Raw genomic sequence first — 25,910 nt, 5'->3', positions numbered from 1 at the left:
TATTATGTTCTGCAGCAGTGAATTCCACCATTCTGTCTTCCAGGTCACTTATCTGTTCTTCTGCTTCAGTTATTCTGCTATTGATTCCATCTAGTGTAGTTTTCATTTCAGTTATTGTATTGTTCATCTCTGTTTGTTTGTTCTTTAATTCTTCTAGGTCTTTGTTAAACATTTCTTGCATCTTCTAGATCTTTGACTCCATTGTTATTCCAAGGTCCTGGATCATCTTCACTATCATTATTCTGAACTCATTTTCTGGAAGGCTGCCTATCTCCACTTCATTTAGTTGTTTTTCTGGAGTTTTATCTTGTTCCTTCATCTGGTACATAGCCCTCTGCCTTTTCATCTTGTCTATCTTTCTGTGAATGTGGTTTTCTTTCCACAGGTTGCAGGGTTGTAGTTCTTCTTGCTTCTGCTCTCTCCCCTCTGCTGGATGAGGCTATCTAAGAGGCTTGATGGGAGTGACTGCCATTTCAGCTCTTAACCTCTGGATTTACCTGTCTCTACAGATTTCCTGGTGGAAGTTTGCCCTGTGACCTCTGTTCTCTCATGGGGACAAGAAAAATGCTTGGTTTTCAGTGTGTTCAGATTTCATTGTCAAAAAGACAGGAGTGACAATTCCCAAGTTTTTACATGTCTGAGAACTGGAAGTCAACATTTAAACACAAAACACAAAAAACAGAAATTTATTAACATGTATACTTCATGTATATGTGGAAGATACCCAGGGGAAATGAGTAACTCTCTAGATAGCCCAAGCCACTACCTTAAATACCATCATCTGCTAAAGACAGCGAGAGACCTGTTACAGGAACTTACCAGGAAAAGCATGGTAAACAAGGGTGAAATTTGTTATGCAGATTGAAGTCTGTGCATTCTCTATTAGTAACATTCTTTTGTTATTTAGTCAACCTGAGATTCTTGGTACTGAGAGGCACAGAGATTTCCTTTGTAAATGTATATGTCCCTTACAAAATGTTAACTTCTCTGTTTTAGAGCTTTTGCTGTGTCTGCAGGCTCTGAAAATAATCAGTTTAAACATAATAATCCTTATGCCAAAGAGGCATATTTTGTGGTGGCATATATTGCTACCCTTCACAAGGGTGGAAGTCAACATTTTAAAAACTCACACTCTTTGACTAAGACAGTTCTCTTAGGAATTTACTTCAAGGAAAAATGGAGCAAGTGTACAAAGATGTTCATTGAAGTTTAGTTTAAATTACTGAAAAATTGGAAACAACTTGTGCCCATCAATGGAAGATAGGTTAAATAAATAGTGGAGCATCCATAAAATGGACTATTCTGCAGCCATTAAAATGAGTGTATAGATCTATTTTTCAGTATAGGAAGATATTCATTATTATAGTACTATGTGAACAAAGCAGGTTAAAAACAGTATACTAGACTATAACGTTTAAATCAAACAGATGTGTCCTCTTTCTTCATGGAGAAATGGGGAAAATAGATATAAAGTAACACATAAAACAGTGGTGTCATTTATGGCAAAGAAGGGCAGGCTGCTTCCAGATCATATTACATGGAAGCAAATGTTGAAGAAAATGATACAGCTAGAAGGAATAACATGCGTGAAGACCTTGAAATAGAAAAAAAAAAAAGCATGGTGCATTCCAGGAACAGATAATTTCAATACAACCAAAGCACACAGAATAATGGATAGAATGATGTAAGAGGAGGCTGACTAAATAGGCATGTACTAGATCATGAAGGGTATTTTAGACTTTGTGAAGTATCTACTAAGTGCCAAGTATGGGTGATATTAAACCCCATTCACTAAGAATTTACAATCAAGTAGGGAAACATGAAAATCATATCATTATCTATAATACAAAGAAAACACATAGTGATATATATCTCATATGTAGATTCAGGAGAAAAAGATATCATTCCTCCTGGCTGGGGGATGAAGGTGATGGAATATATCCTAGAAGAGTTGGCATTTGAGACAAATCTCAAGAATTGAGAAGAATTTCTCAGAGCTAAAAATTGAAGAAAAGAGTTATCAGAGAAAGGGAGATTTATGAGTATAAATATAATTATAAAGAAGGAAAAAGGGGGTGCTTTTTTCAGGAAATGATGAGATATATAGTTAGACTAGTATAGTGTATTTTTAATAATTTCCATTTATTGGGTTTCAGGCATTGTTCTAAGTATCCTATATGTATTAATTAAATTAATCCTAACAAAGACCTTAAAAGGTAGGTACTATTATGCTCATTTTAGAAATGAGGAAACTGAGGACACTTCTACAATTCTCCACTCTTTTAAGTGGTGAAGATAGGATTCAAATCCAAGCCTATATAATTCCAGAGCTCTTATCTTTAACCTATTATGTAACCTACCGTCTTAGAGGATAAGGTAGAAGATAAGGCAGGAAAAAGAGGTGGAGCTAGAAGACAGAGGAAAGCTTTAATGTCAGATTTATTTGTTAGGGAATGGAGAGCCACTGAAATTTTATAAACAAAGAAGGGACATAATCGAGCTCTGCTTTAAGAAGGTGGACTTGACAACAATGAATAGGAAAAAGGATGGATTAGAATGGGACTTATCAAAGTCTGATCCCAGAACTGGCAGCATTAACGTTATTGATTTGCTAATTACAAATAAATTCTTGTCCCCCTCCAGACCTACTTAATCAGAACCTCTGGACAGAAGACCAAAATCCGTGTTTTAAAAAGTTTTCATGTCATTCTGATCCACACAAAAGTTTGTGAACCACTAGTTAAGAGAGAGGAAAGGCCAGCCTTGAGAAAACAATTTTGAGACAACTGTAATGAAGTGAAGGGTATTGAAGGTTTGGGTTAAGATAATTGCAAGGAAAGGATGGAATTGAGACTCCCCATGGCTCTAGAATTTACAGAACTCAGTCACTTCTTGGATGTGTAAAGTAGGGAGATGGAGAAATAATATAGAAATAGAAAAGTCAGGATTTGCAAGTTTGAGAGAAAGGATAATTTGGGTTTTGAATAGGTTTCCTGGTTAATGTCACCAAAAGGAATTTTGCAAGGCTGATAGCTTACTTTCCAAGCCTAATTTAAACAAACAAACGGATAAAACATATTTCTGCTTGTGGCATGTGACAATTTGTTTGAAGGAAGTTTCTTTTAGCTATATTTTGATTTTGTGCATTTCAAAGATGTACAGAATTCATGTTAAGTCTCCAATAATGATAGCTGTAATCACTCACATAAAACCACCAAGGAGCACAGAAACAGCTCATCAACTTTCACTGTACAACTATTAATAAAAATGGACCCTATCCAACATTTAACTACTCTCACCCTATGTTCTCAGAAATGCCATTATTTATATATCAGAAAGACACATTTATAGCCTTTATCTTAACCACCAGTGGCCTTATTCTACAAATAATTAAATTCTTCCTCTTCCCTTTCTGGGTCTCCTTGCTACTGATTTTCAAACTATTTCAAAAATTCCAGGGAGAAACACCTTACACAGTGCCTTCCACATACTAGGCAAGGGCTATAAATGTTGATTTGATTTAAAAGTGTTTTCTAGCTACATTATTTCAAGAGCACTCTCTCCAAGGAGAGACCTCTGTGCAATTAAGATCCCCATAGAATTATCTGTTAACAAATGACAATATACAACTAACAAATAACAGTGGGGTCCTTACCATAGGATTGAACCTTACTAAACAGAGGCTATTCTATTACAACAAACAGACATTTAGAATAGGAATAAAATGCTGCAAAGTGTTGTTAGCAGCAGAATATGAAGTCTGCTCATCTTTCCTCATCTCAACTTTTTACATCAGTTTCTGATTTAGATGCATTTATGACAGCTGTGATGATATTGCCAGACACTCTCTTACTGATTGATTATGATAAACCAGGTTTCTATTCCTCTTCCTTCAGTCAATTCACAACTGAAGTAGGAAAAACCTCTATATAGACCCTGAATTAACCATCCCCTCTTACATTCTGTTGTTGGTCTACCCAAATAGGTTTACCCTTCTCCCACTCTCTCTCCTTACTCCATAGCCTCCTTATAAACAAGTAACAATACCCTTGTGAATTTAGGAAGGATGACATATTCATGAGTCTGGATAAGATATGGTCTACAATGAGTTTCTGAGATAATACTAGCATCTCAAGATGCAGAAAACTTTTGCAGGTTTCAATGTATGACCAAATATTGCTTAGGGCCTGCATGTGAGTCCTAGCTCAACCACTAAATAACAATGACTTTACATATAACTCTTTCCCTCTTTTGGCCTCAATCTCCTAATGTGAAAAAGCAGATGACTGGACTAAACAATCTCTAAAGTCCCTTAGAGCTCTAAAGATCTATTATACAAAACTCACTTTTAGTAGTCTGTACATTCATTTAAATCAACTGGTAATTATGCATTATTTATATTGTGTTAGAAATCAAAGTATGTGGAAGCTGTGTAATAGAGTAGTTAAAAAAAAATGAGGCTTGAAATCATGCTGCTACTTCCAGACTTGATCCATTACTTACTAGCTGTGTAAACTTGAGCAAATTATTGAATCTCTCAGAGCCTCGGTTTCCTCATCTGTTGAACTGAGATAATAACTGAACCTGTCTGAAAGTGTTGTTGTGAAAATTAAAATGATGCTTAGTGGGCTTCCCTGATGGCGCAGTGGTTGAGAGCCCGCCTGCCAATGCAGGAGACACGGGTTCGTGCCCCGGTCCAGGAAGATCCCACATGCCGCGGAGCGGCTAGGCCCATGAGCCATGGCCGCTGAGCCTATGCGTCCGGAGCCTGTGCTCCGCAACAGGAGACGCCACAACAGTGAGAGGCCTGCATACCGCAAAAAAATAAAAAATGATGCTTAGTGATTCTCAATGCATGTTAGATATCATTGCTACTATAAAAGTTAATGTAATCTTAGAAAATATTCAATTTCCAGTTCTGTCTTTTACTACTACCTTACTTAAACTCTGTGTTTAAATTTTCTCAAAATTGAAGGTGCTAATAAAAATAGTGCCTACTATAGTAGACATTACTAATATTCCCCCTAAATTTAGCTCTCTTTCTACTTATGGATATGTGGAGAATTAAGCTTTCCCACCCTCTTTAACATAGACATGATCACAGGAGTAGTTCTGGCCAATGAAATCGGAGCAGAATTGTTTCACTTCCAAATTGAAACATTTAATCACCATGATTTAACTCTTGCTCTCTCTCCCTCTGGAATAGTAAACTCTAAAATCTCACACTGAGATCGTGGCATAAGAAGTTGCTAAAACCTTTGTCAGTCTGGGTCCCTGGGTGAATACAGTGAGAGCAAAAGCATCTCCCTACCCTGCTGGCCCTCAATGAACATGTTGCATGAGCGAGATATAAACCTTTGTTGTTATAAGCCATTGAGATCTGGCAGTTTTTTTTCCAATGTAACCTAACCTAATCTGACTGATGTCATCCACCTGTAACAGTGGTTCCCTGCAGATTAAGAAAGGTTATGTTAATCACTCAGTACAGTATCCAACCATTATGGATATTTGTAATTACTTGTATCTGCTAAGCATCTTGAACATCTGCTTATGTTTTGGGCAATCCTTCACTTTATGAGGCATATATCACCTTCTACCACAGAAGCTGAAAATACCAGATTCTCCCTTTTCCAATTTGCCTGGCAAGTAAGGTTCTAGAGAATATTAAACCTCTGAAAATTAGAATCACCCGCCTTAGACTTTGAATGGAAGCTAGAAATTAGAGTACATTGGGGTCATCCAGAAATAATTCTGGTGGTGGGCAATAGCAGTAGCATCAACTATGTCCAATTACTGAAGTGGTAGTAAAAGTTCTGGTGGTAGTTTCCAGCGCAACCCATGAAAACTTCAAGTTTGGTTCTCTGGTCCCATTCAACTGAGAGTATATAAACTGCCCTTTTATGCTTAATTTAGCCAGAGTCAATTTTTGTTTCTTGCAACCAAGAACCCTAATATATATATATATATATATATATATATATATATATATATATATACACACACATATATATATATATACATATATATATATATATTAACCTTCAAGAGACATTATCCATTATTTATATTTACTGCTGTTATTCTCCATTCGATAACGTCAGACAACTTGGATTATTTTTCTTCTTCTCCACAGAGCTTAGCACAGTGCCAGTAATAGAGTAGGTGGCTAAAGTATCAATGTAAAGTTTAATAAATCATAGCCAAATGCTTTCCAGGAATTCAATAGACCTCTCCTTACCCTCAACTCAATTATAAAGTTGTCTGCCTTTTATGATCTTCTATACCTCATCTATACAAAATTTTTCGGTGGAGAATTGCTATCAGGACTGATTTGAAAATATGTTACTTGTCTACATTATGCGTTTTAATATTTCCTTTTGCATTAAAGTATAATTTGGGGGATAACTTTTCATTTTAATAAAATAGTAGTGAGATTAAAATATAGTTATAGCTATAGAGCAAACTTTGATGTTAATCACTACAAACAAATTTTTATAGTTTTAATCTACTCACCTAGATTCGTTTTTATTTGGAGACATGGCTTTGCTACATGATCCAAATAGTATTTTATTGAATATCCCAGTCTCCAGCAATTAATTATCTGGCAGTGCTTGAAAATAGGACCTCTGTTTTTTTTTTTTTTTTTGGTTTTTGGTTTTTTTTTCTTACATCTTTATTGGAGTATGATTGCTTTACAATGGTGTGTTAGTTTCTGATTTATAACACAGTGAATCAGCGATACATATACATATGTTCCCATATATCTTCCCTCTTGTTTCTCCTTCCCTCCCAACCTCCCTATCCCACCTCTTTAGGTGGTCACAAAGCACAGAGCTGATCTCCCTGTGCTATGAGGCTCCTTCCCACTAGCTATCTATTTTACGTTTGGTAGTGTATATATGTCCTTGACACTCTCTCACTTTGTCACAGCTTACCCTTGCCCCTCCCCATATCCTCAAGTCCATTCTCTAGTCGGTCTGAGTCTTTATTCCTGTCTTACACCTAGGTTCTTCATGACATTTTTTATTTTCTTAAATTCCTTGTATATGTGTTAACATATGGTATTCGTCTTTCTCTTTCTGACTTACTTCACTCTGTATGACAGACTCTAGGTCCATCCACCACATTACAAATAGCTCAATTTCGTTTATTTTTATGGCTGAGTAATATTCCATTGAATATATGTGCCCCATCTTTCTTATCCATTCATCCGATGATGGACACTTATGTTGTTTCCATCTCCTGGCTATTGTAAATAGAGCTGCAATGAACATTTTGGTACATGACTCTTTTTGAATTATGGATTTCTCAGGGTATATGCCCAGTAGTCGGATTGCTGGGTCATATGGTAGGTCTATGTGTAGATTTTTAAGGAAACTCCATACTGTTCTCCATAATGGCTGAACCAATTCACATTCCCACCAGCAGTGCAAGAGTGTTCCCTTTTCTCCACACCCTCTCCAGCATTTATCGTTTCTAGATTTTTTGATGATGGCCATTCTGACTGGTGTGAAATGATATCTCATTGTAGTGTTGATTTGCATTTCTCTAATGATTAATAATGTTGAGCATTCTTTCATGTGTTTGATGGCACTCTGTATATCTTCTTGGGAGAAATGTCTTTTTAGGTCTTCTGCTCATTGTTGGATTGGGTTGTTTTTTTTCTTGTTATTGAGCTGCATGAGCTGCTTGTAAATTTTGGAGATTAATCCTTTGTCAGTTGCTTCATTTGCAAATATTTTCTCCCATTCTGAGGGTTGTCTTTTGGTCTTGTTTATGGTTTCCTTTGCAGTGCAAAAGCTTTGAAGTTTCATTAGATCCCATTTGTTTATTTTTGTTTTTATTTCCATTTCTCTAGGAGGTGGGTCAAAAAGGATCTTGCTGTAATTTATGTCGTAGAGGGTACTGCCTAAGTTTTCCCCCAAGAGTTTGATAGTTTCTGGCCTTACATTTAGATCTTTTATCCATTTTGAGGTTATATTTGTATATGGTGTTAGGGAGTGATCTAATCTCATATTTTACTTGTACTTGTCCAGTTTTCCCAGCACCACTTATTGAAGAGGCTGTCCATTCTCCACTGGACATTCTTGCCTCCTTTATCAAAGATAAGGTGACCATATGTGTGTGGGTTTATCACTGGGCTTTCTATCCTGTTCCATTGATCTATCTTTCTGTTTTTCTGCCAGTACCATACTGTCTTGATTACTGTAGCTTTGTAGTATAGTCTGAAGTCAGGGAGCCTGATTTCTCCAGCTCCTTTTTACATTCTCAAGATTGCATTAGCTATTCAGGGTCTTTTGTGTTTCCATACAAATTGTGAATTTTATTTTCTAGTTCTGTGAAAAATACCAGTGGTAGTTTGATAGCGATTGCATTGAATCTGTAGAATGCCTTGGGTAGTAGAGTCATTTTCACAATGTTGATTCTTCCAATCCAAGAACATGGTATATCTCTCCATCTAATTGTATCATATTTATTTCATCAGTGTCTTAAAATTTACTGCATATAGGTCTTTTGTCTTCTTAGGTAGGTTTATTGCTAGATATGTTATTATTTTATTGCAATGGTCAATGGGAGTGTTTTCTTGATTTCAATTTCAGATTTTTCATCAGTAGTGTATAGGAATGTCAAGATTTCTGTGCATTAATTTTGTATCCTGTTACTTTACCAAATTCATTGATTAGCTCCAGTAGTTTCCTGGTAGCATCTTTAGGATTCTCTATGAATAGTATCATGTCATCTGCAATCAGTGACAGCTTTACTTCTTTTCCGATTTGGATTCATTTTATTTTCTTTTCTTCTCTGATTGTTGTGGCTACAATTTACAAAACTATGTTGAATAAGAATGGAGAGAGTGGACGACCTTGTCTTGTTCCTGATCTTAGTGGAAATGCTTTCAGATTTTAACCATTGAGGATGATATTGGCAGTGGGTTGTCATATATGACCTTTACTATGTTGAAGAAATTTCCCTCTATGCCTACTTTCTGCAGGGTTTTTTATCATAAATTAGTGTTGAATTTTGTTGAAAGCTTTCTCTGCATCTATTGAGATGACCATATGTTTTTCTCCTTCAATTTGTTAATATATTGTATCATATTAAATGATTTGCATATATTGAAGAATCCTTGCATTCCTAGAATAAACCCCACTTGATCATGCTGTATGATCCTTTTCATGTGCTGTTGGATTCTGTTTTCTAGTATCTTTTTGAGGATTTTTACATCTATGTTCATCAGTGATATTGACCTGTAGTTTTCTTTCTTCGTGACATCCTTGTCTTGTTTTGGTATCAGGGTGATGGTGGCCTCATAGAATGAGTTCGGGAGTGTTCCTCCCTCTGTATATTTTGGAAGAGTTTCAGAAAGATAGTTGTTAACTCTTCTCTAAATATTTGATCGAATTCGCCTGTGAAGCCATTTGATCTTGGGCTTTTGGTTTTTGGAAGATTTTTAATCACAATTTCAATTTCAGTGCTTGTGATTGGTCTGATCATATTTTCTATTTCTTCCTGATTCAGTCTTTACAGGTTGTGCCTTTTTAAGGATTTGTCCATTTCTTCCAGGTTGTCCATTATATTGGCATAGAGTTGCTTGTGGTAATCTCTCATTACCCTTTGTATTTCTGCAGTGTCAGTTGTTACTTCTCCTTTTTCATTTCTAATTCTATTGATTTGAGTCTTCTCCCTTTTTTTCTTGATGAGTCTGCCTAATGGTTTATCAATTTTGTTTATCTTCTCAAAGAACCAACTTTTCGTTTTATTGATATTTGCTATTGTTTCCTTCATTTCATTTTCATTTATTTCTGATCTGATCTTTAGGAGTTCTGTCTTTCTGATAACTTTGGGGATGTTTTGTTCTTCTTTCTCTAATTGCTTTATGTGCAAGGTTAGGTTGTTTATTCGAGAAGTTTCCTGTTTCTTAAGGTAGGATTGTATTGCTATAAACTTCTCTCTTAGAACTGCTTTTGCTGCATCCTGTAGGTTTTGGGTTGTCATGTCTCCATTGTCATTTGTTTCTAGGTAGTTCATGATTTCCTCTTTGATTTCTTCAGTGATCACTCCGTTATTCAAAAGTATATAGTTTAGCCTCCATATGTTTTTATTTTTTACCGATATTTCCTGTAATTGATATCTAGTCTCATATCATTGTGGTCAGTTAAGATACTTGATATGATTTCAATTTTCTTAAATTTACCAAGGCTTGATTTGTGACCCATAATATGATCTGCCCTGGAGAATGTTCCATGAGCATTTGAGAAAAATGTATATGCTGTTGTTTTTCAATGGAATGTCCTATAAATATCAATTAAGCTCATCTTGTTTAATGTATCATTTAAAACTTGTGTTTTCTTATTTATTTTCATTTTGGGTGATCTGTCCATTGGGGAAAGTGGGGTGTTAAAGTTCCCTATGATAAATGTGTTACTGCTGATTTTCCCTTTTATGGCTGTTAGTATTTGCCTTATGTATTGTGGTGCTCCTATATTGGGTGCATAAATATTTACAATTTTTATATCTTCTTCTTGGATTAATCCCTTGATCATTATGTAGTGTCCTTCTTTGTCTCTTCTAATGTCTTTATTTTAAAGTCTATATTGACTGATATGAGAATTGCTACTCCAGCTTTCTTTTGGTTTCCTTTTGCATGGAATATATTTTTCCATCCTCTCACTTTCAGTCTGTATGTTTCTCTAGGTTTGAAGTGGATCGTTTGTAGACAACATATATATGGATCTTGTTTTTATATCCATTCAGCCAGTCTGTGTCTTTTGGTGGGAGCATTTAGTCCATTTACATTGAAGGTATTTATTGACATGTATGTTCCTATTCCCAGTTTCTTAATTGTTTTGAGTTTGTTATTGTAGGTCTTTTCCTTCTCTTGTGTTTCTTGCCTAGAGAAGATCCTTTAGCATTTGTTGTAAAGCTGGTTTGGTGGTGCTGAACTCTCTCAGCTTTTGCTTGTCTGTAAAGATTTTAATTTTTCCATCAAATCTGAATGAGATCCTTGCTGGGTAGAGTAATCTTGTTTGCACGTTTTTCTCCTTTATCAATTTAAATATGTCCTGCCAGTTCCCTGTGGCTTGCAGTGTTTCTTCTGAAAGATCAGCTGTTAACCTTATGGGGATTCCCTTGTGTGTAATTTGTTGTTTTTCTCTTGCTGCTTTTAATATATTTTCTCTGTATTTAATTTTTGACAGTTTGATTACTATGTGTCTTGGCATGTGTCACCTTGGATTTATCCTGTATGGGACTCTCTGTGCTTCCTGGACTTGATTAACTATTTCCTTTCTCATATTAGGGAAGTTTTCCACTATAATCTCTTCAAATATTTTCTCAGTCCCTTTCTTTTCCTCTTCTTCTTCTGGAACCCCTATAATTCAAATGTTGGTGTGTTTAATGTGGTCCCAGAGGTCTTTGAGACTGTCCTCAGTTCTTTTCATTCTTTTTTCTTTATTCTGCTCTGCAGTATTTATTTCCACTATTTTACCTTCCACGTCACTTATCCGTTCTTCTGCCTCAGGTATTCTGCTCTCGATTCCTTCTAGAGTATTTTTAATTTCATTTATTGTGTTGTTCACCATTGCTTGTTTCATCTTTAGTTCTCCTAAGTACTTGTTAAATGTTTCTTGCATTTTATCTCTTCTATTTCCAAGATTTTGTATCATCTTTACTATCGTTATTCTGAATTATTTTTCAGGTAGACTGCCTATTTCCTCTTCATTTGTTAGGTCTGGTGGGTTTTCATCTTGCTCCTTCACCTGCTGTGTGTTTTTTCTGTCTTCTCATTTTGCTTACCTTACTGTGTTTTGGGTCTACTTTTTGCAGGCTGCAGGTTCGTAGTTCCCGTTGTTTTGGGTGTCTCTCCCCAGTGGCTAAAGTTCGTTCAGTAAGTTGTGTTGGCTTCCTGGTGTAAGGGACTAGTGCCTGTGTTCTTGTGGATGAGGCTGGTCTTGTCTTTCTGTTGGGCAGGTCCTCATCTGGTGGTGTGTTTTGGGGGTGTCTGTGGTCTTATTATGATTATAGGCAGCCTCTCTGCTAATGGGTGGGGTTGCTTTCCCGTCTTGCTAGTTGTTTGGCATAGGGTGTCCAGCACTGTAGCCTACTGGTCGTTGAATGAAGCTGGGTGTTGGTGTTGAAATGGAGATCTCTGGGAGATTTTTGCCTTTTGATATTACATAGAGCTGGGAGGTCGTTTTTGGACCAGTGTCCTGAAGTTTGTTGTCCCACCTCATAGGCACAGCATTGACTCCTGTCTGCAGCACCAAAAGCCTTTCATCCACATGGCTCAGAAAAAACTGGAGAAAATGTAGAAAGAAAGAAAGAGGATAAAATAAAATAAAATAAAGTAAGGTAAAATAAAATAAAGTTATTAAAGTAAAAAAATAATTATGAAGAAAACAATTTTTAAAAAAATTAAAAAAGAAGAAAAGGACGGATGGAACCCGAGGACAAGCGGTGAAAGCAAAGCTATACAAACAAAATCTCACAGAGAACCATACACATACACACTCACAAAGAGAGGAAAAGGGAAAAACTAATAAATCATGCTCTCAAAGTCCACCCTCTCAATTTGGGATGATTCGTTGTCTATTCAGGTGTTCCACAGATGCAGGATACATCAAGTTTATTGTGGAGATTTAATCTGCTGCTCCTGAGGCTGCTGGGAGTGATTTCCCTTTCTCTTCTTTTTTTGCACAGCTCCCGTGTTTCAGCTTTGGATTTGCCCCCCCCCCCGTGTGTAGGTCACTGGAGGGTGTCTGTTCTTTGCTCAGACAGGACGGGGTTAAAGGATCCGCTAATTCGGGGGCTCTGGCTCACTCAGACTGGGGGGAGAGAGGGGTACGGATTGTGGGGTGAGCCTGCAGTGGCAGAGGCCAGCATGACATTGCACCTGCCTGAGGCATGCTCTGTGTTCTCCCGGGGAAGTTGTCCCTGGATCCCGTGACCCTGGCAGTGTTGGCCTGCACAGGCTCCCCGCAAGGGAGGTGTGGAGAGTGACCTGTGCTCACACACAGGCTTCTTGTTGGTGGCAGCAGCAGCCTTAGTGTCTCATGCCCGTCGCTGTGGTCCGCTCTGTTAGCCGCGTCTCATGCCCTTCTCTGGAGCTCCTTTAAGCAGAGCTTTTAATCCTCCTCCTCGTGCATCAGGAAACAAAGAGGGAAGAAAAAGTCTCTTGCCTCTTCGGCAGGTCCAGACTTTTTCCCGGACTCCCTCCCTGCTAGCCGTGGTGCAGTAACCCCTTCAGGCTGTGTTCACGCCGCCAGTCCTCTCCCTGCGATCCCAGTGAACCCCGAGCCTCAGCTCCCAGTCCTGCCCACCCCTACCCAGTCCTGAGCAGACAAGCCTCTCAGGCTGGTGAGTACTGTTCGGCCCCGATACTCTGTGCGAAAATCTCTGTGCTTTGCCCTCTGCACCCCTGTTGCTTTGCTCTCCTCTGCGGCTCTGAAGTTTCCCCCCTTTGCCACCTGCAATCACCACCCCCGAAGGGGCTTTTAGTGTGTGGAAACCTTCCCTCCTTCACAGCTACCTCCCACTGGTGCTGGTCCCCTCCCTATTCTTTTGTCTCTGTTTATTCTTTTTTCTTTTGCCCTACCCAGGTACTTTGGGACTTTCTTGCCTTTTGTGAGGTCTGAGGTCTTCTGCCAGTGTTCATTAGGTGTTCTGTAGGAGTTGTTCCACGTGTAGATGTACTTATCATTTACCTGTGGGCAGGAAGGTGATCTCCACATCTTACTCTTACGTCATCTTCCCCTAGATCTCTCAGGGCCTCTGTTTTTCTCTTTATGACTTTGCGCCAATCTCCCCCACCCATTCATATGCAAATGCAGAATATTTATCACAATACCTGTACAAATTAGACACTTGTTATCGGCCTTTTGAAAGACCTTTGGCATTTTGACCCCACTATGTTTTCACTTATGTTGTATGTCCAGGGTACACACACTCTGAAAATGCTCAGTTTTACTGATGGAAAATCAATTGGTGCTTTTTCCATTCTCGTTTGGGGATATCTGTGTTCAGATGGAAGTTATTAGGTATTCTTCTGAATTTAATGAAAAAAAAGTGTGTGCAACATTGATTTGACACACAAATAATTGCCAGATAGATATAAATGTATACTTAAGTGCAGATGGTTCATTATGTGAAAAAGAAATAGCTAGTATAAATATTTGAATATATGTGTAGCTGTTTCTTCATGTAAGAAAAAAACTGAAAGGTTCTCTTTCTACAACAACATAACGTAAACATATAATGTAAACATGATAAGGTCAGCTATAGTTTGGCAACAAACTAAAAGTCTTAAAATATGCATGACCATTCATCTAGCAATTCCTCTCCTAGGGATTTATTCTAAGGAGATTATCAAAGATACATGCAAAAATTAATACATAAAGATTTTCATCAAGGTATTATTTATAATAGTGGAAATTAGAAACAATCAAAATGTCCAGCAATGGAAAATTAAGTTAATTATAGAAAGTTAATATGGAGGTAAGGTGTACTGCCATTAAAAATCATGTTGTTGGGCTTCCCTAGTGGCACAGTGGTTGAGAGTCTGCCTGCCGATGCAGGCGACACTGGTTCATGCCCCGGTCCAGGAAGATCCCACATGCCGTGGAGTGGCTGGGCCCGTGAGCCATGGCCGCTGGGCCTGTGCGTCTGGAGCCTGTGCTCCGCAACGGGAGAGGCCACAACAGTGAGAGTCCTGTGTACCAAAAAAAAAAAAATCATGTTGTTGAAGAATATTTATTAATATGGGAAAATACAATCCAATGCTAAGGTAAAATATAAGTTTCAAAAAAGTATTACAATGTAATACCACTTTGAAATATACAAAGAAATGTAGTAATAAATGTAACTAGAGATATATATTTATATGCAGAAACATTAACAATGATTATCTCTGGATGGTGGTATTACAAATGATATTTTGGTCATTGTACTGTTTTTTGTCTTAATTTTCTGCATTTGGCATATACTTACTTTTGTAAATAGAAAAAAGTTGTACTAAAAAGATCAGTTATGATAAGGTCGCAAAGGAGTTTACTGTTATAGCAATTCATCTGCTCATATATTGTCTATTGAAAAATATGGTAGCCCTTTTGAAAGTGGTTGGTGAAATATAACTTCCATTTGTTTGGATATATGGAGTCAGCCTGTAATATATTTGAGAATGAAGGGAGCGATATTGTGTTGTTTAAACTGTGATTGAAACTAATTCCTGGAGGTGGAATAAATAATTTAGAAGCAACATTGTTGATACTCAATCCCGATTAATTCTACTCTGAGTCTTTGAATTTATAGATTGTGAGCTGCTGTGAACCTACAGAGAGTTTCTGTGATGAATAGAGATTATGTGCTTCCTTGGAAATTCTCTGAAAATCAGATAAGACTCAATAGTCAGCTGCATGCCTTACTTTTGTATCTCTCAGAGACTACTTAATAGGTGCCAAGATCGGTGACTAGGAGTAGCCCTGGCTGCAGGAAGAATCAGCTCAGGAGCTGATTAGAATTAGAGTCAGAAGCAGGATCCAGGACAGATTTATGAAAAAGCCTGTTTTCCTCAGTGCAATCAGACCAAACACACATGTTGCCTAGACACCTGAGAGGCTTAGGCTAATGGTGTCACATTATATGTAGATTAGAATATACAGATGATGAAGTTCATGCTCTCAGGAACTTATAGTCTTAATTAAATCTGAAGAAAATGATGGCTCTCAAAAATTCCCTCAACTATGCATACCAGATTGGTCCAGAAAACAAGTGAAGCAGATATGTGTTTATCTACTATAAAGATATATATATATATATATCTTTTTTTTTCTGACCCAAATGCATTCAGAAAATTTCCATCATTGAAAAGTCAAAAGAACTTGTTGAGAAGACACTAGTAACAATGTACAAACCATTTGCAGAGAAAAAAGAGGACATATTTAAAAAAATAATGGAGAATCAAAAGACTACCTGGAATAAAGACACAGATGTAGAGGGTGGACTTGAGGACACGAGGAGGGGAAAGGGTAAGCTGGGATGAAGTGAGAAAATAGCATTGACATATATACACTACCAAATATAAAATAGATAGTGGGAAGCAGCTGCATTGCACAGGGAGATCAGCTCGGTGCTTTGTGACCATCTAGAGGGGTGGGATACGGAGGGTGGGAGGGAGATGCAAGAGGGAGGAGATATGGGATTCATTTTGTTATACAGCAGAAACTGACACACCACTGTAAAACAATTATACTCCAATAAAGATGTTAATTAAAAAAGAAGACTACCTGGAGCTTTGTACAGGCTTAGAATTTTCTACCCAGTGTTTCCTAAAACACCTCATTCTTATTCTCATTATTTTTCTGTTTAATGGTAAACTAAATTTACCACTTTCACTCTCCAGATGCCTTTAGTTTTTATTCCTCCTCCCCTCTTTCCCTAAGTTGCAACACAACTCCTATTCACTTGGAAAAGATGAAAAAAATCTTAAGAATGAGAAACTAAGTACACCTCACCTCTACTTGAGAGAAGATGCACAAACATGTGTAACTTGTCAAATAATTGATTCAGATATCTCAAAAACACTCATTGTATTTTAAAGTAACATTGGCAGCTATGGTAACTTCCACTGTTGAGACAACCTCTTGTTACTTAAATTAAAAATTCATTTTTTAAAAAGCCAAATAAAACAAAAATAGACTGAAAAACAGATGTTTAAGTGTATGGTATAGAGAGAAAAGCACAGTTGTAATGGCTATATGAGTATGAATTACCTCAACGCTGGATGTTCTGTCTACAATGCCAGTCTTCTATATCTTTTTCAGTATGTAAAGTGGGTAGTTTGCATTTTATCAGCTGTTGGTTCGGTATTAATGAAAGGCTGATTTTTAAAAAAAAATAAAGACCAATCAACCAACACTTAACAAGTATATCTGAGAAACCTCTTTTTTTTAAGGCCATATTTAGAGAATATACATATATTCAATTCATTTCTTTGCATTTTTAACGATGGCAGTTCTCGTGTGTAGCACTGAACACCTGGTGCTCTTTAAAAAGCAAACAGATTTTCAAATGCATTACAGAACTTTTCAATATGTTACAAGTTGTTCAGAAAGGTACACAAAACATCCTCTTGCAGTTTTGCAAAAAACTCTTTTCTTGTGAGAGAGAAACAACGGCAGTTGTTGCAATTCAGATAAAGTGATGACCACTTTATCTGAATTGGGTAAAGTACAAACAAACAACACATGAGTAAACAAAAATATATAGTAAAATAAATAAATTATTTAACATTGTGAGGAAGAAATTTCATTCTTGTGGGATTGTCATTGAGAGGTGTCCTAGAATAAGCAATTCTGCCAGGACAAATTATCTGTTAGCGTACTTTCAAGACACTGCTGGAGAAATGGGGCCAAATTTGCCTGCACTGGGTAGACATGACCTAAACTTTCAAAAGCAACAATAGCATACAGGTCTAGTATAAATTCAAGCCTACTTTTCTTTTTTTTTTAACTTAATTTTATTATTTTTTTATTTTTTAACATCTTTATTGGAGTATAATTTTTTTACAATGGTGTGTTAGTTTCTACTTTATAACAAAGTGAATCAGTTATACATATACATATGTTCCCATAGCAAAGACCAATAAAACTAAAAGCTGGTTCTTTGAGAAGATAAACAAAATTGGTAAACCATTAGCCAGACTTATCCATAAAAAAAGGAAAAGACTCAAGTCAATACAATTAGAAATGAAAAAGGAGAAGTAACAACTGACACTGCAGAAATACTAAAGATCATGAGAGATTACTACAAGCAACTATATGCCAATAAAATGGACAAACTGGAAGAAATGGACAAATTCTTAGAAATGCACAACCTGCCGAGGTTGAACCAGGAAGAAATAGAAAATATGAACAAACCAATCACAAGCACTGAAATTGGAACTGTGATTAAAAATCTTCCAACAAACAAAAGCCCAGGACCAGATGGCTTCACAGGCGAATTCTATCAAACATTTAGAGAAGAGCTAACACTTATCCTTCTCAAACTCTTCCAAAATATAGCAGAGGGAGGAACACTTCCAAACTCATTCTACGAGGTCACCATCACTCTGATACCAAAACCAGACAAGGATGTCACAAAGAAAGAAAACTACAGGGCAATATCACTGATGAACATAGATGCAAAAATCCTCAACAAAATACTAGCAAGCAGAATCCAACAGCACATTAAAAGAATCATACACTATGATCAAGTGAGGTTTATCCCAGGAATGCAAGGATTCTTCAGTATACACAAATCAATCAACATGATACACCATATTAACAAACTGAAGGAGGAAAAACATGATCATCTCAATAGATGCAGAGAAAGCTTTCAACAAAATTCAACACCCATTTATGATAAAAACCCTGCAGAAAGTAGGCATAGAGGGAACTTTCCTCAACATAATAAAGCCTACTTTTCTTATTTGAATACAGTAAAAACCTAGATTTGTCACCTGCTCTTTCTACCATACCGTATTCTCTATATACTACCAATAAAAGAATCTTGAAAACAGATTTATACAATCTCAACTTGTACAAGGCTCATATCTGAATTATGTTCATTGTTTCTCTGTGTTCCCATGACACATATATCTTATTATTAGCACTTCTTATATGGTTTCATTATTAGATTATGCGTTCCTATCTCATAAGGTTGCTGTGAAAATTAGATGAAATAATATGCATACCGTGCATGGCATAAAGTAGGCATTCAGTAACTGGTATCTCCTATTATATTGATGAAGGAGGTTTCTGTCTGTATGAATAATTTGAGTGATCTCAGAAAAGTCCCCCTATTCTCCAGAATATCTCCCCCATGACCTTTTCACTGATTAATGCCACCATTAGATTTTAAAATATTTCCTTTGTCTTTCCTTTCTCTCTTTCCTCCCTTACTCCCTCCCTCCCTCCCTCCCACCTTCCTTCCTTCCTTCCTTTCTTTTTCTTTCTTCCTTTCTTCCTTCTTTCTCATATACTGTTAAAATACCCATTGTGGCAGATATTGCTTGTTGCTTACTTATTGCATGCCCATTACATGTCTTTCTTTTTCCTTACTAACAAAAAGCTTACTTTGTTCATGGTAGTAGTGCCAGCTAAAAACAACTCTATTTCCCAATTTCCCAGTAGCTGTGTTAAATAATTAGGAGTAGCCATGAGACATAACTCTGATCAATGAGATGTATGAGGAAGTCTCTGGAAAGGGCATCCCTTTCTGATTTTAAAGGTGAAACCTTTCTAAAAGAAAGTCTTTCACCATTTTTGCCCCTTTTTGCACTCCTCTCTTTATCCTGCCAGCATCTCAGTTGTTAGGCTCAGAGATACAATAGTTATTTCACAATCATGAGGCAACAAGCATGAGAGCAAAAGATTATACTGCTAAATATGGCAAAGGATGATATTAGAAAGAATATAGGTTTTTGATAGTATCATTAAGCTACACTACCAGCCCTAGTTTGCTTACCCCCAAATTTATCTTTAAGCACTTATAGTAAGATTTTTTTTGTTATTTACAGCAGAATGCATTCTTAACTGCTACATCAATCTTTTTAGATGGAGTAACATATTATTAGTCATCTACTGTATTCAATCAATTTCAATATGAAATATCCATAGAGAATTTTATAATGCAGTGAAGGGAAAAGCTCAGAACATTGCTTAGGTAGAACAGCTCTATAAGAATGCTAAGAGATGGTATGAGAGTCCTTTCTGAAGGAAGGAGATATTTCATTTCAGATAGAAGGTATAGAAGACAGGCATAGGCCACCTAGCAATTTGTTCAGGGGCCACAAGGTTAAGAGTTTCAGAACTATTCAAAATTTTTGTTAGCACATTTTGCTATGACTCCAGGTCTGATTTTATAATAGCTTTCATAGCATATCCAACAGAATAAAACCAGCAAGAGTTACAGTTTTATACAGTAGCCAAAGGGTTAGTTGACACAAATATCTTCCTGGGATTATTATCAGTTCTGATTTTTTTTTTCTTTCACTGTGGACCAATATCTGCTTCTTTATTTATTCTAATAAATACTAAAAGTAAGGTGGCCCCAATTTCACCTCCAAATATTTCTGAGTTTTATAACGCACTTGTCACTTAACCTTGCACCAAGTAGACAACATATTTAGAAATGGGATAACCTACTAGAAGTAAGAGACATAAGTCATCCTTAAAATAAAAAGAGTTTTTTGTTTAATCAGGGATGACTACATTAGAAAGAGCTATTTTGGACTGATCTCCTATTATCAACAAATTGTTTTACTTGGCTGAGTGAATTAATCCACTTTCTATTATTTTTATTATTATCATTATTTCAAAATTTTAGTGAACTTACAGCTTATGGTCAAATTAATTTAGAAAGTTTATGTTGAAATGCTTTGAAAAACTGAGAAGTCCTCTATAAATGTAAAAGTGTCACTTTAATTACGTACTGTAGTATAGCATATTTTCTATCAATGATGCACCAATGGAGTAAAAACGTGTATACACAGGCTAAGTAAAGTTAGATTTTTATACATTTGTTCATAGGTAGGGAAAGACAAAAAATTAAAAATTTCATCAAGTCCTTAGATTTCTGAGAGATAGCATGCTGTAGTGGAACCAAACACACTCAGATACACTACTTATTAGCTAAATTACCTTGAACAAATGAGTCAACCTTACTGATCTTCCAATCTCTCTTCTGTAAAATGGGAAACATACTTCGTGTTAGGATTGAATGATTGACATAATGAGTACAAAACAGCAAACACTGGCCTGGTGATTAATAGCACTAATTAAATATTTGAGGCATGTGGGTGTTTTGTGTTGAATTGTGTTCCTTCTCTCCCCTCAGAAAAAGGGATATGTTGAAGTCCTAACCTCTAGTGCCTTAGAATTTATTAGTATCTTATTTGGAAATAAGGTCACTGCAGGTGTTATTAGTTAAGATGTTGTCATACTGGGGTAGAGTGATCTCTTAGTCCAATATGTCAGCTATACTCATAAGAAGACAACCATGTAGAGACACATAAGGAGAATGCCATGTGATAGCAAAGGCAGAGAGTAGAGTTATGCAGCTGCAAGCCAAAAATACCAAAGATTGCCAGCAAACCACCAGAAGCTAAGAAGAGGCTAGGAAGTATTCCCTTACAGATTTAAGAGGGAGCATGGCCCTACAATACCCTTGTTTCAGAATTCTAGCTTCCAGAACTGTGAGACAATAAATTTTGGTTGATACAAGCTACCCAGGTTGTGGTACTTCATTACAGCAGCCATAGAAAACTAATACAATGTGTGTCTTTTTCAAATAGTAGACCATTTATCAATGCAATTTTGGATAAATTATGCACTTATAAAATAAACATAGTGCTTACTATGTACCAGGGACTGTACTAGGTGTTGGGAATACACTGGTGAACAAAAATAAGGGCAGTCTCTATTCCCATGAAGTTATTAATCTTGTGGAGTAAATACCAAATAATCACACACAAAATAATGGATAATGTGTATTCAATGTGTACAGAGTACAGATTTCAATCCCAAAACACAAGAAATAAAACTTCTTTTATTTTTTAATAACTGAACTTAGTTTCTACTCTGAACCCTCTTTCTACCAAGTGTTTCCTCATCTTCCCCTAAGACTGAGTCTGAGTTTGTGTTGGGGGCTATGTGGTATGTAGGCATCAATGATAGAGGAGGACATCTGGGTGGGTCCTCATTTATCCATGCTGGAATCTTCTAAGACATAGTTCATTTCTAAGTCAATTTTTTTCATAACCACAAATATCCATCAGATCCAGTTTTATCTCATCTATCCATGACCCTCTGAGGTACACAGACCCCCAACAGGGCCCTCAAGTCTAAATCTTTGCCTAAACTATTAATCAGCTTTTGCTACATTAGAATTTTGCTGTCTTCCTGGAATCTACCAGGGAAGGGGGACATCAGTTTCCTTTTCAATGAGACACCCCCAACCAATATTCCAGGCAAAGGAAACAATGTATGCAAAGGTACCATGAAGGAAGTAACAGCAAATAGGGAATTAAAAGAAAGCCAACTTGTCTAAAGCACCCTGGAGAGTGAGGAGAAGATTTGATTAAAATGAAGTTCTAGAGGTAGACTCTAATAGACAATGCAATGATTTGGAGGTTATAATAAGGATTAAGTTTTAATCGTAAATGCAGTAGAAAGATATGAAATGATTTTAAGAAGGACAACTGATTAGCAATTTAAAACTATGACTTCAGCTGCTGAATGGAGAGAAAATGGTCTAGGGAAGAGGGGAGAGAAGAAACAAGGAGATACATCAGGAGGCTATCTTGCCTATTCCAGGTAAGATATAGTGGTAGCTTTGGATAGTGTGTTAGGAATAGAACTGGTTACACATGAATATATTCCAATAAATTTAGGAGGTAAACCTAAGGATTTGGTGATGGATAGGATAAGAGAAATAGGGGTGGGAAAGGTGTCAAGGATGACACTTAGGTGGCTTGCTTGCAGAACTGGATAGAAAACATTAAATCATGGAATGCTTCCCTACAGGTGTGTTTGTTTGTTTGGTGGTAAAGGTAATAGAGGTATGATCATTATTTCAGCCTTAGATGTATTGAGCTTCAGGTACAATTGAGATCTGAAGTAAGTACATGGAATATGAGTCTGACACTCAGATGTGTGGCCTCTGTTTTTCTAAATATTATGTAGATGAAAGTAAATCTCATTTTACAAGGAAAAAACTGAAAAATTCACAAATATGGGGAGAATAAACAACGTGTTACTGAGCAACCAATGGGTCAATTAAAAAAATTAAAAGAGAAATTAAAAATACCTTGGGACAAATGAAAATGAAAATGGAAATACAACATACCAAAATTTATGGGATGCAACAAAAACAGTTCTTAGAGGGAAGTTCATAGTGATAAATGCTTTCTCAAGAAATAAGACAAATTTCAAATTAAAAAAAAAACCTAACTTTAAACCTTAAGGAACAAGAAAAATAAGAACAAACAAAGCCCAAAATGCGTACAAGGGAGGAAATAAAGATCAGAGAAGAAATAAATGAAATAGAGCCAAAAATCAATAAAACTAAGAGCAGTTTTTTAACAGAGAAATAAATTAGACAAACTTTTATCTAGATTCACGAAGAAAAAAAGAGGGCTCAAATAAAAAAAATCAGAAATGAAACAAGAGATATCACTACTGATACCATAGAAATATGAAGGATCATAAAAGACTACTATGAACAATTATATGCCAACAAATTGAACAACCTAGTAGAAACTGGTCAATTCTTAGAAACATACAATCTTCCAAGGCTGAATCATGAAGAAATAAAATCTGAATAGGCTAATTACTAGTAATGAGATTGAATCAGTAATCAAAAAAGTACCAACAAACATAAGTCCAGGACCAGATAAATTCTAATAAACATTAGAATTCTAATAATTCTAATGTTTATTAGAATTCTAATGTTATTAATAATTGTAATATTTATTAGAATTCTGGTGAATTTTAATAAACATTCAAAGAAAAATTAATACCTACCCTTCTCAAACCCTTCCAAAAAATAGAAGAGAGAACACTTCCAAACTCATTTTATGAGACCATCATTACTCTGATACCGAAACTAGGCAAGAACACCACAAGAAAAGAAAATTACAGGCCTATGTCATTGATGAAGATAGATACAAAAATCTTCAACAAATTATTAGCAAACTGAATTCAACAATACATTAAAATGACTATGCACCATGATCGAGTGAGATTTATTTCAGGGAAACACAGATGGTTCAACATCCACAAATCAATCAACATGTACATTAAACTAGCAAAATAAAGGATAAAAATCTTATGATCATTCCCATAGATGCAGAAGAAAAACATGTGACAAAAATTCAACATCCATTTATGATAAAAACTCTATACAAAATGGGTATAGAGGGAAACAACCTCAACATAATGAAGGCCATATATGACAAACCCACAGCTAACATCATACTCAGTGATGAAAGGCTAAGAGCTTTTCCTCTAAGATCAGGAACAAGACAAGGATGCCCACTCTTGCTGTTTTTATTCAACATATTATTGGAATTAGGCAACAGGTAATTGCAGTTTGTCAACTAGGCAAGAAAGGAAATAAAAGGTATTTAAATTGGAGAAGAAGTAAAATCATCCCTATTTGGAAATGACATAATATTATATATAGAAAACCCTAAAGACTCTACTAAAATGTTAGAACTAATCAACCAATTCAATAAAGTTGCAGGAAAAAGATCAATATACAAATCTCTGTTACATTTCTATATAATAATAACAAGCTATCAGAAAGACAAATTAAGAAAGAAATTGCTTTACAATTACATCAAAATAATAAGATACCTAGGAATAAATTTAATCAAGAAGGTGAATGATCTGTACACTGAAAACTATAAGACACTGATGAAAGAAATTGAAGACACAAATAAATGGAAAGATATTCCATGCTCTTGGATTGCAATAATTAAAATTGTTAAACTGTCCATACTACCCAAAGTAATGTACAGATTCCATGAAATCCTTATCAAAATTACAATGGCATTTTTCACAGAACTAGAACAAATGAACCACAAAGGACCCCAAAGAGCCAAAACAATCTTGAGAAAGAAGAACAATGCTGGAGTCACCATGCTCCTTGATTTCAAACTATTTTGCAAAGAAATAGTGATCAAAACAGTATGGTATTGGCATAAAAAACAGGTGTATAGATCAATGGAACAGAATCAAGAGCCCACAAATAAACCCACACATATATAAACTCTTAATTTATGACAAAGAAGCCAAGAATATACATTGGAGAAAGGACAATCTCTTCAGTAAATGGTGTTGGGAAAAATGGACATCCACATGCAGAAGAATTAAACTGTACTACTATCTTACAACATACATAAAAATTAACTTGAAATGGATTAAAGACTTGAGTGTAAGACCTGAAACCATAAAACTTATAGAACCATAATATATATATATATATATATATATATATATATATATATATATATATATATATATATATATATATAAGATTTAAAAATAGGCAGAAGATCTGACCAGACATTTTTCCAAAGAAGATATACAGATGGCCAACAGGTATCTGAAATGTGCTCAACATCACTAATTATTAGAGAAATGTAAGTCAAGTCCACAATGAAACATCACTTCACACCTGTTACAATGGCTGTTATCAAAAGAAAAAGAAATAACAGGTGTTGGGGAGGATGTGGAGAAAGGGAACCCCTGTTCACTGTTGGTGGGAATGTACATTGGTGCATTCACTATGGAAAACAGTAAGGAGTTTCCTCAAAAAATTAAGAATAGAACTACCATATGATCCAGGAATTCTACTTCTGGGTGTTTATCTGAATAAAATGAAAACACTAAATCAAGAAGATATATGCACCCTTATGGTCATTGCAGCATTATTTACTATAACCAAGATATGGAAACAGCCTGAATGTCCATTGATGGATGAATGAATAATAAATATATGATATATATATATAAATATGCAGTAGAATACTATTCAGCCATAAAAAAGAATGAGATCTTGCCATTTGAGACAACATGAATGAAGGCATTATGCTAAGTGAAATAAGTCAGAGAGAGAAAAAGTCAAGCACTTTATAACCTCACTTATATGTGGAATCTGAAAAGAATAAATAAAAACAAAGAAAGCTCATAGATACAGAGAACAGTTTTGTGGTTGCCAGAGGCCAGAGTGGGGGATGAGTGAAATGGAAATGGATGAAAGGGGTCAAAAGATACAAACTTACAGTTACAAAATTAATGTCATAAGGATATAATGTTCAGCCTGATAACTATACTTAATTTAAAAATAAGGTAAATCTGATTTCTTTGCCT

Source organism: Stenella coeruleoalba, assembly GCF_951394435.1.
Source record: "Stenella coeruleoalba genome assembly, chromosome: X".
NCBI classification, from domain to species: domain Eukaryota; kingdom Metazoa; phylum Chordata; class Mammalia; order Artiodactyla; family Delphinidae; genus Stenella; species Stenella coeruleoalba.
The sequence above is the reverse complement of the archived record's forward strand: the minus strand, read 5'-3'. Positions refer to the sequence as shown.